Raw genomic sequence first — 18111 nt, forward strand, 5'->3', positions numbered from 1 at the left:
TTGTCATAAATAGCTGAAGAATGGGTTGATTGTAAATAAAGTAGAAGGAGGACATTACTGAGTTGCTCCCCTGGCCTCATCACACACTGAATGTCCCAAGGCTATGCCCTCTTCTTCCTTCCCCTTTCCCTGAGGAGAATTCTGGGTCATAAAGGAATACATATTGGTGTAACTTCTTTCTGAAATGACTTGAGTGTCCTATGCTTTTACATTTTTGACATTTTATTACAAGACAAGCTAACATCTATTATTAATTGATGCACTAATTAAAGCCATACTTGCAGTTTCCATTAGCTTATTCCCTAAATTCTCCAGAGTTGGCTGTCTGGTTTTAATCAAAACCAAATGGTAGTCCAAGTTCCCAGCCCAGAGCAGCTAGGAGGAAGTCATTCAGTGGAGGCACAAGAAAGCAGAAAAGATAAACAGATGATAGTTCATGAAATTTGTGTTGGACGGAGGATGTAGATACTGTGAGCTGCTTTAGAGATGTGATTCAGGGACTCTGTCATGCTGGATGGGAGTAGTTGCAAGTGTTTAATGTCAGCGAGACTCTAATATGATCAAGATGGAGGCTGTCTTCTGCTTTTCCAGCCCTGGATTTGTGTAACTCTGGAGGATTCGACTGGAGGTAAAGCTGCGTGTGCCATACCACAGACGACTTTAATTCTGTGAAGGATCTTGGGATCTGGGAGAGATCCTGAAGAAAACATTCTCTTGACTGGATTCTTGGGATTTCACTTACAGATTTTCTCAGGTACAATATTTAGGGCTGGAACATTTTTAAATTTTAAGTAGTGTAAAAAGATTTTTAAAATTAGACGAATTACCTTATTAAAAACTCCAACTCTATCTCTTAAAAGATCTTTTGAAATCAGAACTAACAAAGCCATTTTGATTAAGCTGTGCACATACATTTAATATACTGGAAAAGTTGTACTTGGGGGGAGAGTACTATGTTTTCTTTCTTTCTTTCTTTTTCCATTAGCAGTGTGGGATAGGGAAAAAAAAAAAAAAAATCCCTCTACGACTTTATGACTCTCCAGCTAATCACCTCAAGAGCTTTGACAAACTCACTTCAGTTCTGTGTAAAATCAGAACTCCTAAAACGCCCAGCCAGGCTCTGCATTCTCCCAGCTCCCCTCCCGTCCTTCTGTCTTTCTCACTTGCACACGCCTCAGAGGCAGGAAATATTTCCAGGCAATCCGGGCCTGGTTGTGGAGGCCCCCTTCGCAAAACATCAGTCTGAATTTAGTAGACAGAAGTCACTAGGAACGCCTTGACAGAGCCCTGCTTGAGCTAAGGCTCCCTCCAGCTGCGGAGGGTGTTTTTGTTAGAATCACACACACTGCGTAAAACCGCTTAGAATAGAGCCATGATCTCAGCCACGAAATGTGAACTTATATTCTGGAGAAACTAACGGGGACGGACTTCTCTCAGAGCCCGCGTGTTGATCAGTGCCATGCCCTGGCGTCTCAGCTCCTCGTTGTCTAGGTAAGACAGTACGGAACTATCTATCTTTAAACTTCAAGGTAATCTTTGAAGAGGCGGGAAGACTGAGATAAATGTTAGCATCCTGCACCCGAGGGGTGCCTTCCTAGGTTTGAGAGCTAAGCCATGAAATCAGAAGTGGGAAATGTTTAGTAAGTAGAAAACTGTGAGGCAGATAGTTTTAGCAAAACGTCAAGTTTAAAATAGGCTCCATATAGATTCTATTCTTTCCTCCAAAAAATAGCATTTTATGTTGATGCTTTTTTATTCTTAGCTTATTAATAGAACTATAAGATGTTTTCCTATTACATAGCATAAAGTAAAACAAATACACATTCTCACACATAAGTGTGAGGTGTAAATGAGTTCTTCTTCTTCTTCCTTTTTTTAACCCTCTTTTGTCAACAGGGTGGGTAGATAGTTACAAGACTGAAGGTTCCTTAATAATATCTCCAAAGAAAGAATTTTGTGTCTCATTTAAAATTATGAATATTGGATTCCTCAGTATTTCCCCAGTTTCAACCACAAGTCAAGCTACTTATATACAGCTTAAAAGGCTCATTAAAAAAACAAACAAACAAACATGGATTATCAGAGCTTCTTTCTGTCCTAGCTAATACTTAATATGAATTTCAGAATTAAAATATCAGCATTAGAATTTAATTTATATTAATTTCATTGGATTCACTGCTTAAGTCATATTTTGTGTGAATATTTTTGAAAAATTGAGACAACTCTCCATGACAATGCTGTTCATTATGACTGTTTTAAGGCATCTTGGAAATCACTACAGTCGTGTGAAAAACTGATCATGTGCCCATGGGTCATGAAATTATAAAATTATATTTCCACTGTGTTCTAGCCTCATTAAGGTATCTTAAATGTCTAAATGTGTAATACATAAGGAAAGAAATTTAGTAGTTATTGAAATAGCATGGACTAACAATGCATACATACTGTTATATTTATATGTCTAAACAATGAAAATCATTATTTAATAGAAATAATATGGAATGCTATATAGAGGGGACAAACATATGTGTATATTTCCAAATCTAGTAGATGAGCATAAAACATACTAAACGGAGGAGAACTATTTTGACAGCTGGATCATAAGAAATCAAACATGTGTTTTAATTGCAATCTTTTACATAGTACAACGTTCTATGTAAACCATTTGCTGCTGTAGCTAACTTATTCCTAGATTCTATGTTAGAACAACATTTATTGACAAATGCTAACTGTTTACTCAAAATTTACATCATGATGAGGCTTTTAATATATGACTAAAAAATCTATTTATTTGTAAATACATTAAAAATAATTTATGGGCTTACCTAAATTATGATTTAATAAAATTCCTGCATAGAACTTCAGGGATGGAAAGACCCTTAGAGATCATCTCTTCTAACACTGTCCTCAGGTTCCCATCAAGGGAACTAGGAATGGGATTCTTGAGTGACCTGTCCAGGATCACAGGCTAGCCAGTAGAAGAGATGACAGTGAAAATACAATACCCTGTGCATAATTCAGCTATCTCTATACCACATCATAATGCTATCATATAAAAATTATGCGTAATGAAGTATGAACATGTCCAGTAGAAGGCTTCTTTGCAGACATAAAATTGGCATGCCTCTTCAGAAAGAAAAATAAGAGTTTAAAGCTGTCATGAGTATTACTTCCATGGCAAACAAGAAATCATGATTTAAAAAAGAATCATATTTACTAAATAACATGAGTTTTTCAAATGCAAAAGTTTTCTTAAAATTACTTAATATATCTTTGACAAACACTTAAAGGGAGTAACTTTGGGGACTGTCTTGTTACATTTCATGTTTATGCCAAGAAATCCATCCATATGATAATAATTATATTAATTTTAAACTGGTGTTTCTTAGAAACATAGGGCTAGAAAAGAGCTTGTCTAATTCATATCCTTGTATTCAAATGGCATCATAATAAAACTGTCCCACAGGCTTTCAGAGGAAGTTTTACTACCCTCTTTGGAAACAGTTTAAGAATCTAATGTATCCATACATTCTTTCTTGTATCTAACCTAAGTCTCTATTGCTGCAGCCAATTTACCAGTTTTCTGAGTCTTTCCTCAGTGGAAATATAAAAAGGCTAAATGGACACATGAAAACATAAATGTACATTTCTGGGTCAGATAAGCCCAGTTCCTTTCCTCTTCCTATTTTACAGCTTATTTTCAATCCTTTAATTGGTTTGTATCTTTAATCTGAACCTTCTTATGGTCCTCTACTTGTGGAATGCAGAACTTATCACAGTATTTTGAAAAATATCTGGCCAGTGTAGTGTAAAATGGGAGAACTGGCAGTTTTCATCTGCCATATACTTAATATATGACAATATATGCTGCTAGGCAAGCTGGAACACTGTACTTTCCAAGGCAATAGCATGTCTCATAAACCAGTATACGCCATTTCTAATGCATGCCATTTCTTTAGGGAGATATGTGTCATCATGATTCACCCGGTTCCCACCCGCCATTTTCCAGAACCAGACTGAATTTCCTGATGTCATTACCACTTAAAAGATACAATGTTCAACACTTCCAGTGTCATCACACTCCACATTACTGGAATGAGGAATAAATGCAGTAGAGCAGTAGCCTTTGCAATTGGCTACGTGGTTACTAGAAGGTCTACTAGAAGAGAGCATGTCATTTCATTTTTTTCTTATGGACTTTAGTACAATAAGAAAAAGAAGGATGTTTTCTGTTCTGTCCAAAGCTGCCCGTACCATGCACTATGAATACTTTAGGCCTGGTATATTCTTGTTTATAGAGGTTTAGGCTTAAAGTAAATATAAATTGGCTTATCTAAAATTTGCCTTTTGTTTTTATTGTATTAGCTTCCTCTTGGAGAATGAACTAATTAGTATGAGCACTAACTTGCAATGATTATGTCTGTGGAAGCCATTACAGGGCAGCAAATTCCAGATGAGAGATGACTGAGATCTGGATCTGGGTTTTATTGTGAAAATAGAGAAATGACAAAAATTGCATGAGAGAGTTTAAAGAAGATGAGGCAACAGGGTAAACCTCCAGATTTGAGGGAAGTGGCATGAATACTGCTCCCACACATGAATGATAGACCCTGTATGTGCACAACTTGAACCAAACAGGTGTGCAGAGAAGCACAATTCCAGATTGACTTTGGTGTGGATATGGAAATACAGCATTCACTCTTCTATGGAGCAGAGGCTCTGTGTTTCTATTTTGGCTTTAAATGGATGGTCAGATAGTAGAGCTTAGAGAAATAGATAGGCTTGGTTTTTGTTTTTGTTTTTTGTTTTATAAAACTAGATGAGCAGAATTAAGTGTGGATCTTGGGAACTAGTTAAAAAGTGGTTGCTAATTTTGGATTCTTGGAGTTGAAAGTATGAGTCAACTTAAAAAGATTAAACAGAGACTTAGATGCATTAAAAAAAAAAAAAAATGACAACCAAAAAGCAATTAAACAGCATGCACATGAAGCTGGCTCATTGATTGAGATAGATGGTGGAAAAGACCATTGTAGCTGGTTTTATGTGTGAAGAGGTTGTTCTAAATTAGATTGAAATAACAAAGTGTTTTAATTATAGAATTCAAATAAAGAGAGAAGCAGTCCTAATAATGGAAAGGAGAATGAAAGGAAGTAAGAGAATTAGAGAGTAGGTTTAGAAATTCAGTTAGTCTTTCTTTTCATTCCCAGTAATTAGCATAATACCTAGCATATCAGATATTGTCAATACTTGTTTGTCAATAAGTGTTTGTGGAATGAATGGGAAAGAAGGAGGAAAGAGAGGAAAGTAAAAACAGGAATGAAGAGTGACAATCTGTGGAAGTTATGGGATTTTTTTTTCTATTTTCCAGACATCCTGTAATAATTGAATAATAATTTTTAAAGAGGAAGGAAAATAAGAGCTTGTCAAGAGTCATTAGAGCCCAAAGCCAGAGGTTAACACCACTCTCATAAGGTGACATTAGAAGATCATTAAGAACCAGAAAGAAGCTAGGAGCATCCAGAAATAGTTTGAAATTAACATTTAATGAAACCAGTGAGAGCAGAGTACCAGTGAATTTTCTGCAATGTAAATGGAGTGGTATAATGAAAAGATTAGGAGCAGAGTCAGAAAACTGGCTCTGATTTGTTTCTCTCCCACTTGATCCTCTGTTATTTGAGACATGTCCCATAACTACTTCAAGCTTCTGCTTTTCATTGGTAAAGTGGGGAAGATGACGAAAATATTTTTACCACCATGTCACTTTGAGCATCAGCTGAGATTTTGTATGTGCAAATTGTTTTATATACCATATAATAGACAAATCTTTGTTTAAAAAACATGGGTCAATCAATTAAGAAAGAATAAAGCATCATGGTATTCAACATTTTGGTCAAATCATTCTTCTCTATTGAAATAACAGGCATACAAGTGATACTCCCAGCTCATGCTCAACCATGAATTCCACAGCTAAGATGGATCAAAAACTGAAAGAGTCATCATCATCATCATGTCACTCAGCACCTATTCACTGCTTACAATGTGCCATGGACTAAGTACTCTACATATATTATTAGCTCATTTTCCCCTTTAACAACTTTTTCATTATTCCCATTTTAGAGATTGGAAAACTGAGGCACGGAGAATTTAGGCACAAAATCATCGAAACAATGGGTCTTTAATGGACATCTTGCTTTTGTAAATAGTGGAGACAATAACCCCTGCCCACTAGACCTAAGAACTAGTTGCTTAGTCCTGTCAGAGTTCCATTCCTCCCTGTAAAATTGGGGAAATAATAGCACCTACCTCATAGATTATTTGTGAGTGCTCTTACTAAAAGATATGGTGTCATAACGCACCAAATACAGTACCTGGTCCACAGTAAATGCTGAAGAAATGGACATTTTTTTGTATTATTGTAACTATGCTATCATTATCACCAAATGTTTCTAATGCACTTAGTATTAGTTAGGTATAAAGAGGAGTACCTGGTGATAAAAATAAACTTAAATGTGCATAGGTAAATAACAAAATAAGATGAGAAGCTAAAGTTGATATCAGTGACATTGACCCCTGGGAGGATACCCACTGATAGGTAAATTCCTATTGAGTTCATCTTCCTGATTCCAGTGAAAGTTTGCTTGTGGAATGACTGAAAGCTCAGTTCCCTGTGTTTGCTTTGCTATCCAAACACCTTGCGTTGATGCAGCCATATCTCTCATTTACATTTAGTAACGATTACTGAGTCTGCTGTTAGAGTGTTCCTAGAAATGAGAGCAAAGGTAAAAATAGAAAGTGGCCACTTGAAGCAAAGCCACATCTCACCATGCTGAGGATAACACGTTATAATCTATGTCCCTTGTTGTACAGAAATATTTTTAATTAGGCTAAACCACATTTCAATCATAATGTTTTACCATCCAACAAAAGGGCAGCCAAACTTTTAAAATTAAATGTATCTGTCAGTTATTTTTTTTTTTTTTGGCATGCAGAATTCCAACTGAAACTAGTTCAGATCAAAGGCAATTCTTTACTCCATTATATGGGATTCTTTAGAAAAAAAAATATCAAGGCAAAACGTAAAATGATTAATTAGCCATCAGTCAATTCATTTACAGAACCCATCTAAGATACAATATAGTCCTAAATGCCCAAAGTATTCTACGTAGGGTGGAGCAGCATATTTCAGAAGATTGTGAAGTTTTTAAAAAATGAAACATGGAACATACACCCCCATCCCACCCCCAAATACAGTATTTAGAAATTGCTGTATCCTTGATGTGATGCTGTCCCTCAGGACTGTGTTAATTCAAGATTCCCTCAGAAACCAAATATGTCCCAGGAATGTCTTAGCATTATTGGGCAAATATCACAAAATGTTTCAAGATTTCTGTAAATTACACATGGGTCATTTCAAAAAACGTTAAGAAAGGCTGCAAACCTGACTAACCTGAGCTATAAAGTGGGTGGTAAATTAAATGCTGCCAATGTCTGGGATCCTCCCTGCAAGAAAATTAGATACTACTGGAAGCTGCATTAAACAGCAGGAACCTGGAGGTAAAAATAGGCCCCCACTGAAATAATAACTTGCAGTTTTTCATGACCCTGCTCTTTTCTGACAAGCTGATTCCTAGAGGATTGAAAGAGTTAATTTTAAAATTTCCCCAATACCTGGAATAACATTGACTCTGAGAGCTCAGAATGAAAAAAAAAAAAAAAGGTTTTCAAGCTCAGTAAAACCTCTGAGCTGTACATAAAAATAGGTTAGCATTAAGAGAATATTTTTAAAAGTTAAATACCTACTTCTTCCATTTTTCTTCAAAAGACCAAAAATGAAGGAAGCTTGGATGTGTCTCTTAGAAAAGTGATGTGCTACTTATTCCACTAACTTGGTTCAGTATAGACAGTTTATTCTCCAATTTTCTAAGGTTTTTGATGATTTCTAGGCTGCCTAAATGCATGGACTGTATTTCATATACAATATTTTAAGTGCCATTAAGCAATTTACCATTAAAGTATTTTAACAGGAGTTTGTTTTTTTTTTTCCTACAGACAGCTAATGAGGCATAATGAGTAAATTCCAACAGTTTTCAAAATATGGAAAAGTGGGTAGATAATGCTTTTATGAGGGCTGAAGAAACAGATAGCTACTAAAGAAATGGAATCTCCCTGAAATCATATGGAGATAAAGTCTTGCATCATGTTATTGAAGGTTTCTCTCTCCCGTCACCTAATTCTAGCCCTGTCTAATTTGGATTAGATAGCATGAATATGTTAAAGGAAAATTACTAACTGTGTTTTACTGAAAGTTGGCTGTCTTGGGTAGAATCATAGAAATGGTTTAAAAAACATGCTATTATTATCTTCTGCTGTTTGTTTATTTACATAAGGCATTAAGAAAAATCATATTTGCCCTCGGCTTTCTTGCTGCTTCTAAACTACGTATGTAACGTCAGTTTAACAATGAGTAGCATTCCTCTTTATTTTATCATTGAGTCGGGGGCAGTCGGAGGATGCACAAATGTGCACAATTTAGTTTGCAAGATAGTTTGTTGTTTGATAGCTCCATCAGGAAAATGAATTTCATATTGGCCTCCATCAATGCTCGTGGTAATGAAGATTTCTTTTAACATTAGTTGAACACACATTTGAAGAATTGTAGTAAGCTGGGACAGTGTCTGTTTCTATGTTGTTGGTTGTTCTGTTGGTTGTTCTAATTTTCCAATTCAATTCAATAAGTTTTTTTTTTTAGCTTACTATGTGTAAATGCAACCCCCCAAGAACGAGGCTAGGATGCATTAAGATTCAGATGACTAGAATGTTCAATTCCCAGTCTCTCCATATCACCAACCTGACCCTTACCATTTAGCAACAAAATAGGTCAACGTAGAGAAGGCCTTTTCTTGGTTCAGATGCATTCTATATTCTTGCAATATTAAATTTTAGGGAGAATAAACTACTTTTAATTAAAAGAAGATTATTTCCCTTACATCTTCTCTACCTACCCACAGTGACTGAATACATGGTATTTGGTAGATAGTACATATATATATATATATATATATGCTTTAAAGCAGGAGGAGAAAAATTCCTTATAAGTTTAATATGGGATGGGTAATTAAGATAAAAGTTCTTAAGGGAAACCAGAAAAGGCTCTGGCCATCTAAGAAAAAGGAAATACCCAGAGGGGAAAAAAGGTAGGGTTCCATGCAAAGCTATGGAACTACAACATCTCTATTCTCCTTTCTGTTAAATATGCAGGATCTATATGAAGGTGTGTAAAAACAACCCAAGAGTGAAGCAGACCATTTTAGATACATTGCCTTGTTCTGAAAAGACAAAATAAGATGCTAACATTTGAGGGGATGATTCAAAAAGTTGCCATCCTTCCCAATGTGTCCAGAAAAAGTTGGCGGACGATTCAATGGAGAATTTCTCTTTCCATATGCATTTACTGATTTAATGCTATCAATACAGTATTTTCTGTATCTTAAACTTCTCTTCATGTAAATATTTAGAAAGACTATTGCTAAGAGGATTACCAAGAATACTTGCCTTGAATTTCAGGAATTCCCAGAAGGGATGGGGGAGGAAAGGAGACCATAAAAGAAATCACCTAAGAATCTCATAGAAAAATGCACTGAAATCTGTGGCTCTAGATAAATAGCCAAACTGGCTCCTTTATTTTGCTAAAGACACGAGGTGGTGTGTGTGTGTATAACTAGAAGGTGAGGTGAGTGGAGAAGGGGTAAAGGGAATGGTTTAGTCCTATCAGATGTATCATAGAGGAACTGCAGGCATATTTATATATCAATTCAATCTTAAAATTATGGCTCTGGGACTTTAAAATTTCATTATTATTTAACATGTTTCTGAGATTCTGAAATAAGACTTTTTTCCCTCTCTCTCTCAAGCAAATAACGCATAGATCGTAACACCAAATTATCTTAGCTCTTTCTCCTGATATTTACCTCCATATTTCTAAACAATATTATTATTTTATCATTTTTTTTCCATTTAGACTTCTGTGAACTTCCTACTACAGAAAATGTGGAGTTAACTCACTTAAACCTTTTCTCCACTATTCTCAACCCCACCCTTGTAAAACCCTATCCTCCAAAAATAACTATGTCAAAATTTTCAGTTGCCAATATTTACTATTTGTAGGTAGTGTACTATAATTGCATTTCCTTTCTTATAAACCTTTTTGCTTTTCCTGGAGTTAATAATTTCTCTAGTTTTCTATTTAACTGTTGCTAAGTCTTCCACCCAAATTGACTGACTTCACTATAAAATTCCTCTTACTGTGGTGACATATATCTATTTGGAGACATCCATTATAGAGAACACAGATTTCAACCTGGAAATTCCTTTCCTTGGTCTTGTGCACTGGATTCCTTGCTTCTTGGTTGTCATGTCTTTCCCACTTTGATAATTCTCTTCTTTGGGTGGAATAATCCCACCAGTAGCTACTTGTGAATGAGCACTTAAAAGGTAAAAATATTTAAGATCTTCTTATAATTTTAAGGGGCAAATCATTTCCTCTCAGAATTCTGAAAGCATATTCTCTGTCTCCTTGATTTCCTGTTGGCTGTTGAGAAATCTACCACCATTCTGAAAATTCCCAATATTTAATGTACATATTCTTTTTTTATTCTCTTATAACATTTAGGATCTTTTGTTTATCACTTAAGTTCTGAAATTTCACAGTGATGTTTCTTGGTCTGGTCTGTTTTCATTCCTTGTACTGGGTACTCCATGGCACCCTTCAATCTGGAGACTTGGGTCATGAGTTCTGGAAAATTTTCTGAAGTTTTTGTCTTTGAAAACTTGCCCCCCTCCATTTTCTCTGGAACACTTGTTACCTGGATTTTAATTTCTGGATTGATTTGCTATTTTTTAAAAATATTCTCATTCCTTTTTCCCATCCATTTGTCATTTTGTTGTACTTTCTAGAAAATATCCTCAACTTTACCTGCTGAACTTTTTATCAAGTTTTCTTTAATATCTGCTATAATATTTAAATTTTCAAAAGCTCTTTCTTGTTCTCTGTTCCCTTTTTAATGCTATTCTGTTCTTTAATAAATGCAATATCATCTTTTATCTCTCTTCATTTTTTTCTTCTCCCTGCATTGTCTCTACTTTATTTTAATACATTCATTCTTTTGTTTCACCTTCCCACACTATCTCTATCTTAATTTCTTTCCCTCACTATTCTAATTACTGTCTTCCATGTTAGAGGATTTCTTAAAGTGTCTTGAGTTCTTTGGCTTTCCTCTCATATTCAAAGAGTTAAGAAAGCACTACAAATTTTGTTGGAAAACTGTGTGAAAGTATGTGTGTGCAGGGCCTGTTCTTAAATCCTTTGTATTGGGTGGAGAATCTGTTGTTTCATTTGGCGACCTCCATATGTTACTATCTGTGAATCTTTTCTCTTGGACCACTCTGTTTCTCCAGAAAAATCTCCCCTCTCCTGCTTGGGGTATAGGCCTGGCTGAGAAAATGATGGGGCCAGATTCGGAGGAACAGGATTCAGCCTTTCACATCACCACCATCAACCCTCTATTTTCAGCCTCTTAATTTAACTCTGTCCTACTCAAAACTCTGCTTGGAGTTCAATGGTGTGTAAGCTTCTGGTTGAGTGAGGAGGAGTGCAAGATATCTTAGAGTTGGGGAGCATAATTGTCCCTTTACATTTCTCCATATCATCTGAGGTGCCCAGTTGCTTCTATTCCCCAGCCTTTCTGGAATTTTCTGATACCATTTTGCTTTGTGTTGTCCCCTCTACCCCCCTCCTCCCCCCATAGGAAGTTTAGTTTCAGTTTCTTGCACTCAAGTTAGTTACTCTACGTATTTACATCAGTTGTGTAAAATTTGCTTGATAAATCTTGGATGATGTTGTCTCCTTTCCTGTTTTCTCTGCCTTGTAGAGTTACATTTTTATTCCTTATTGCCTGGAGGCAATAAAATAGTAAATGATGATAAGGCACTAATTGCATCTCAAGAACAAATTCATATCATATCAAAACTTCAGAGTCTAATGAAGAAACTCACATTCCAGAAGTCAAAAAATTCCTCGATTCCTCCTATTATTTAACTTTCAAGTTTATACAGACAAATATACAAGTTAAGCTGATTGTTCACTAGGGAAAAAATTAGAATAGCCAATTAATTCACAGGCCATCTGCTTATTAAAAGATAACTTGAGGGGAAAGCATCTCATTATTTTAGATGGTGAGCATCTTGTTATCTTACACACACCATGAACAAATCCAGGATTGGTCAGTTTGAACTCATCAGCTACAGTGTCTCTTCATTTACATCTTAGGGCACTCCTTCCATTCTCCTTTGCAGAAAAACAAGGAAAGGTGGTTTTTCTTCAGGGTCCTGTCCTCTTCTCTCATTGGTATCTACTATCTCTCTGGTTAATCTCATCTATTCCAAAGCATTCATTGATCACCTATAAGCTTATGACTTCGTATTTGACAGCTCCACCAGAACAGTCTCTGAGCTCCTGAATCATCTGTCCAACTGCCTGTTGACATCCTAGGTTGGATACTCTAAAAGTACCTTGAGCTTTACCTGTCTATGACAGATTTATTGCATCTCCTTCCCTTTAAACTCCTTCTCAAGGTTTTCCTACCTCAATAAATCATACCAGGATCCACCATAATCAAGTCAGAAACCTAGGAGTTACCTTCAACTTCTTCCTTTCTTCAATTCCAATATCTAATTTATCACCAAATCCTATTAATTCCCTTACCCAAATATCTCTCAGATGTGTTGATCTTCTCTCTAAGCTACTGCCACTTATGTAATTCCAACCGTCAAAATCTCTTGCCTGGATTACTTCAACAGCTCTTACTGATCTCCTTACTCTTTTGGCTTACTCATACCCCATCTTTTTTCATTAGATCAGGCAGAATGATTTTTCTAAAATAAAAATTCAATCAGGTTATATTCCTGTTAGAAACACCTCTAAAAGTTCTCCATTGCCTTCCAAAACGTTTCCTGGCTCCAGACTCAGTATTGTGTGTGTTTATGTGACCTCACCCATGTTTATATCACACTGTCCACTACTTTGCTCTAGTCATACTGAACTTCTTTCAGTTACACAAAAATTTCACACCTCTTCTCATTTCAAGGCTTTGGGACCTGTCTGGAATATTCCTTTCACTTATGAATTCCTGATTATCATTTAGGATAATATCACTTCCCATGGAAGGCTTTCCTGTCTTTTGTGTTTGTGCCCACATCACTCTAGATTTGCCCATTTTCACAATTATCACATGCTGTTCTCTGTGCTTGCTTAATTTTGTGTTTTTCTCATTCTACACTAGTGTCTTTGCTCAAAGTTTATTACAGGGATCAAATGAGATAAGAAATAATGTGTACCTAGTACAGGGCCTGGTACTCTGCAGAGATCAGTAAATGTAGCAATTATTATCGTATATTTCCTTCTTTAGAAATTTTTCTTTTCCCAATCTGCTAATCTACTTCTCTTTGAATCATTATGCCTTTCTTTGACTCTCTTATGTCCTTTCTTTTTCATTTACCTCCCTTGTAAATAGATTCAAGGATGAGGGTTGGGAGATGGGAAACAAAGGGAGTATATCAGTCAAGGTTCTCCACAGAAATAGAACCAGCAGGGTATATATAGCATGCATGCTTATATACACATTAACAGATTATTTTAAGGAATTGGCTCACATGATTCTGAAGACTGGCAAGTCCAAGATCCATAAGGCAGGTCGGCAAGCTATGAATATTCTTGTTAGGGATGCAGTTGCAGTTTTCAGTCCAAAAGTTGCTGAGGAGGCCAGCAGGCTGGAAACCCAGAGAAAAGCAAACAGTATAGTCTTGAGGCATAATTTCTTCTTCTTCTGGAGTCCTTAGTTCTTTGCTCTTTGGCTGCCAACTGGTTGAATGAGGCCCACCGACGTTACCAAAAGTAATCTCTTTTACTTAAAGCTAACTGATTTTAGAAGCTAATCCCATCTACAAACTATGCCTCCAGTAACATCTAGGCCAGTGTTTGACCAGACAAATGGACACCATAACCTAGTCCAGTTGACCTTTAAAATAAACAAGGAGGAAGAAAGAATGATGAAGGGGAGAAAGTTTGTGTGATGTAATAGCTGTGGCTGTACAAAAGTGTAATGCCCATAAGAAGTGAATTTTCTGAAACATTTCAGTTTCATATAATTTTATTTTTTTCAATAAAGGTGATTTATTAAGGGTAAGATCAGTAGTTATTTCATACTATAATATTATATGTTATATATTATATGAACTTCCATAAACTGAATTCAAAAACCAAGAAAACAATAATTTGTAGGATGAAAACATCAGAGGTAGGTTAGATCAAGTATCAGTTCTTCCTAAAAGTATGGGTCTATAGTGAGATAAGGAGAAAGTCTTGAAAAAAAATCACCTAAATTAAACTGGGTGATTATTTAAATTTGATCATTCTTTAAAAAGTGTATTTCATTTGGTTGGAGTGGCATAGAGGTACAAGATTACAGAACAGAGCTTGACCTTGAAGACCTTTTCATGAATCTAAGGCAAAATGTACAAAAAATAAATAAATAAATATTTCATAGAAATTTTTTTTTTAAGAAGTCTCATTTAACTTCTTATAAAACCTCTTCTTTATTCTGAAATTATGTCTTTCCTCTTTTTTATTTTGTGGAAAAATGTTGATGGTACATAATTTTTTAGAAACATTATTTGGTAAAATTAGAATTTTGAAACCCTATGTTGATCTCCAATTTTGTGTTTGTTTTTAGCTTACTTATTTTAAATTCCAAAGGTCTGATAACTATCTTTGTAGAAAATGTTTGAGCATCAGCTAATTAATAAGAGTAAGTAGCCTTTGATTTTGTTGTTTTCAAATAGGACAGAAAAGTAAAAAAAAAACTGTCCAGCTTCACTAGTAACTATGGAAATGCCAACAAAAAACAGCAATTTGGCTGGAGTAGTGGCAGCATGGTGAATGAGTTAAAAAAAAAAAAATGATTAGACAGAAAAAAGAAGGCAATCTTCTTTTTTATATACAGGACCATTCACTGATGAGCCATTCATCTCCTAAATCCCTCCCCATCCTCAGTCCTCAAGTCGCCATGGTCTTTCACTAAAACACTACCCCCCAGAAGCTACCTGCCTCTGAGGTATGTCTGCACCAGCCATTATTTCAAGCTGTTCCATGCACTGCACCTGCAGAGCCAACACATGGAAGCAGACCCATCCTTTCCAAGACGTACATTTGCCTGCAAGGTACCCTTTATGATAGTAAATGGGAAAGAATGCAAGCTCCTGAGTAATGTGGTTCCCCTCCTAGGCGACAAATGAGTTTACCAGTTCTAATTAATTCTCTGGAGTTTATTGCTGCCTCTGCTATCTTTCTGGAATAGTAAGAATCTGAAACCAAAAGGAAAGGAAGATTTCTCCCATAGGGTGGGCAACTCTGCCTCAAGTCCCATTTGACCTGGATGATGTGGAAACAGGAAATTTGCCATGGAAGACTTCACTCGGGGTTCCCCTCCTCTGTGAAGTCTTGTCTAACATATCCACCACTCCCAACATCACTATAACTATTAAAAAGAGAAGAAGGGAGAAAGGGAGGAAGGGAGGAAGGGAAGGAAGGAGCTGACAGCGTGCAGGCAAGTATGGAAAAAGATGCAGTTCTAAAGATGCAGTTACTAAGAGGGAAGGAGGGAAGGAAGGAAGGAAGGAGGGAAGGAAGGAAGGAGGGAGGGAAGGAGGGAAGGAAGGGAGGGAGGGAGGGAGCCCAAAGAATAAATTTGAAATAACTTTTTATCTAAATATCCTATGAACTAATATCACCAAAAATAGACTTGGACATTTCACAAATAGTAACCAGAACCTTTGCATAATTACAGGTGTACATGGCCACTTGCAATATTAATACAGTGGTGTTTGAGCACATGCATTTAAAAAGTGAAAAATTCCCATGGAAATTGACTTCATAAAATCAACACCCTGGAATGGCTTGCACTTTTCCAGAACCTCTGTCCAAATCCTCAATGGCTGGGCTCATTCTGAATGAAACTGTTTGAAAAGGGTTACAAAAGAAATGTAATTGAAATTGGCAAAATAAGTGGTCAGTAGTTTGAGATATTTTACATAAAGCAGCTTGGTAAGGAGGCTCATAGGAAAAAGGAAAAGCCCAGTCTTTTAGGAAGACTTCTCTGTTTTACAGGGCAGGGTTTTAGTCAGTTCAAATACTCATAAAATGAGGCCAGCATGCTCAGAAGTGATAGACAATAATCTAATACTCCCATTTATTAAAACTCTGCTTAGCCTTTAAATCATGAAGGCAGATTAAACTATAAATCTTACAAATAAAAATTTTAAATAGGATGGGTGGAGAGGGAAGCTTGTGGAGGTGAATTAAAAAAAGAAAAAATCAGCTTGGCCAGACCATAGGCTATGGGATGAGCCCTGAAAATGTAATGATAATGGTGATAATGATAATTAGAAAATTTTATGTCTTAAAAATAAAGACACCTATATAGTCACTGAAATGATTTAGAAATGTCAAAGAAACTGGAATAGAAATGAGAACAAAAAGTTAATGTCGTATTGAATCTACCTAACTTAAAATCTCTCTTTGTAGTTAAGATTGTCTCAGAACTTGTTAAACGTCTCCCTTTGACATTATAGAAATATCTACTTGTCAAGGTTGAGTGACTAAGTTAATTAATATTATTGTAAGGTCTTAAGGGTAAAACTTTTATGCAATCTGTTCCCAAAGGTTTAAGAAAACCCTATTTCTCCTTAGTAAAAGAAATGAAACCAGAATTCAGGCTCTACTTAAATGTAAATGTGGCATAGGAATGACATAGTAATACCACTTGGCATTTCTTAGGTTAGCCTGCTCTTTCTGCACTGGATAAAAATAAAGAAAAGAAAGCATCTAAAGCAGAACCACCCTGTTACAACCCAAATTTGCCCATGAAAGCAAAAATTTGCTGGCCTGCATCTATGCGTTTTTTCCACTTTCCGTAGCCTCCCACACTATAATGACTTATGCATGGAATTCAGTGGCTTTATATTTTCTTTTGAGCAGAAAGTGAATGCCACTATGGAAAATGTGAGCACTGACCATTTTCAAAGATGGTCACAGACCTTTGAGGGAACCAAATAGTATCTAGAAAGATATTTGGTCAGACTGGGGTATCAAAATTCTGGTGTATTCCTTGACTTCACCAGTCTTTACAAGGGTGGGAATATTTACCTTTTGGGCCTGTTCTTAGTAAGATAGCTTGAAAGCTTTAGTAGGCAATCAGAGTTCTTTTCAATAGACTGAAGTGACCCAAAACCAGCACAGTAGTTAATCTTGTTTATTGCAGAAAAATAAGCCAGTCCATGTTATATGTTGACAGTTCTTAGGTGGAGTAAAACCTAGAAGGATCTGCTCTTTGAATGTGATTTTATTTTATAGCCTAGTAATTTGGTTTCATTAAGGGACAGCTTTTGGGTAAGTAGTTTTTATACGGTTGAGTTTACAATTGGTTTCCTTTAACTAAGGGTTTGGATAATGCAAAGCAACAGAGATGGAATCATGGAATGTGTTTATCTTTCTGACCTTATCTTATGCATGGTTTTCTTGTTTACTCAAATTTGCATGGGCAAATTCTAGCAGCAGTATACAAGCCAGACTTCTAAGAAACCAATGAGAATGAGACTCAAATTACTGAAGAAGAGTCCCAGTTGTTTTAGCATGCTTACATCTTCTTTTTGGTTTACCTGAATTTGTGACTGAAGGGTTTAGAGACTATACATAATAAAGATATATTGGGGGTTGGGAGGGGGATGGCAGGGAAAGGAGGTAGAATCCCATAATTCCGTGGAGACAATGAAGTTTGTTAGCTAAAAGCCTGGGTCTTAGAACTAGAGCTTGGTCTGAATCCTGACTCAGTTGCCATGAATAACCTTGAACAAGTTGTTTAATTTCTCTGGCTTCCAAAAGTAACTTGAGGATAATTGGAGAAACTACCTCTACGGTTCTTAGGATTAAATGAGATACTATATGTAAAGCAATTATATACTGTAATAAGCCTGGCACAGAGTGATTTCTCAGTAAGTGTT

The 18111-nt window shown here is 36.0% G+C and overlaps 1 protein-coding gene across 4 annotated transcripts in view; it reads left to right on the top strand.

Moving 5' to 3' along the window:
• The first annotated feature begins 494 nt into the window (after positions 1-494).
• The window catches only part of DLC1 (DLC1 Rho GTPase activating protein), a 438081-nt gene continuing 420464 nt past the window's right edge, over positions 495-18111 (top strand). For 2 of the 4 annotated variants that reach the window (XM_037831254.1, XM_037831255.1), the window contains exon 1: positions 1161-1491. The gene's annotated coding sequence lies outside the window, so the exon portion shown is untranslated. Of the gene's footprint in view, positions 755-1160; positions 1492-18111 lie in introns of those variants that run through there. The other 2 variants (XM_037831250.1, XM_037831249.1) reach the window with 2 other exon arrangements.

This window comes from Choloepus didactylus, chromosome 3 (assembly GCF_015220235.1).
Source record: "Choloepus didactylus isolate mChoDid1 chromosome 3, mChoDid1.pri, whole genome shotgun sequence".
In the NCBI taxonomy this organism is placed as follows: domain Eukaryota; kingdom Metazoa; phylum Chordata; class Mammalia; order Pilosa; family Megalonychidae; genus Choloepus; species Choloepus didactylus.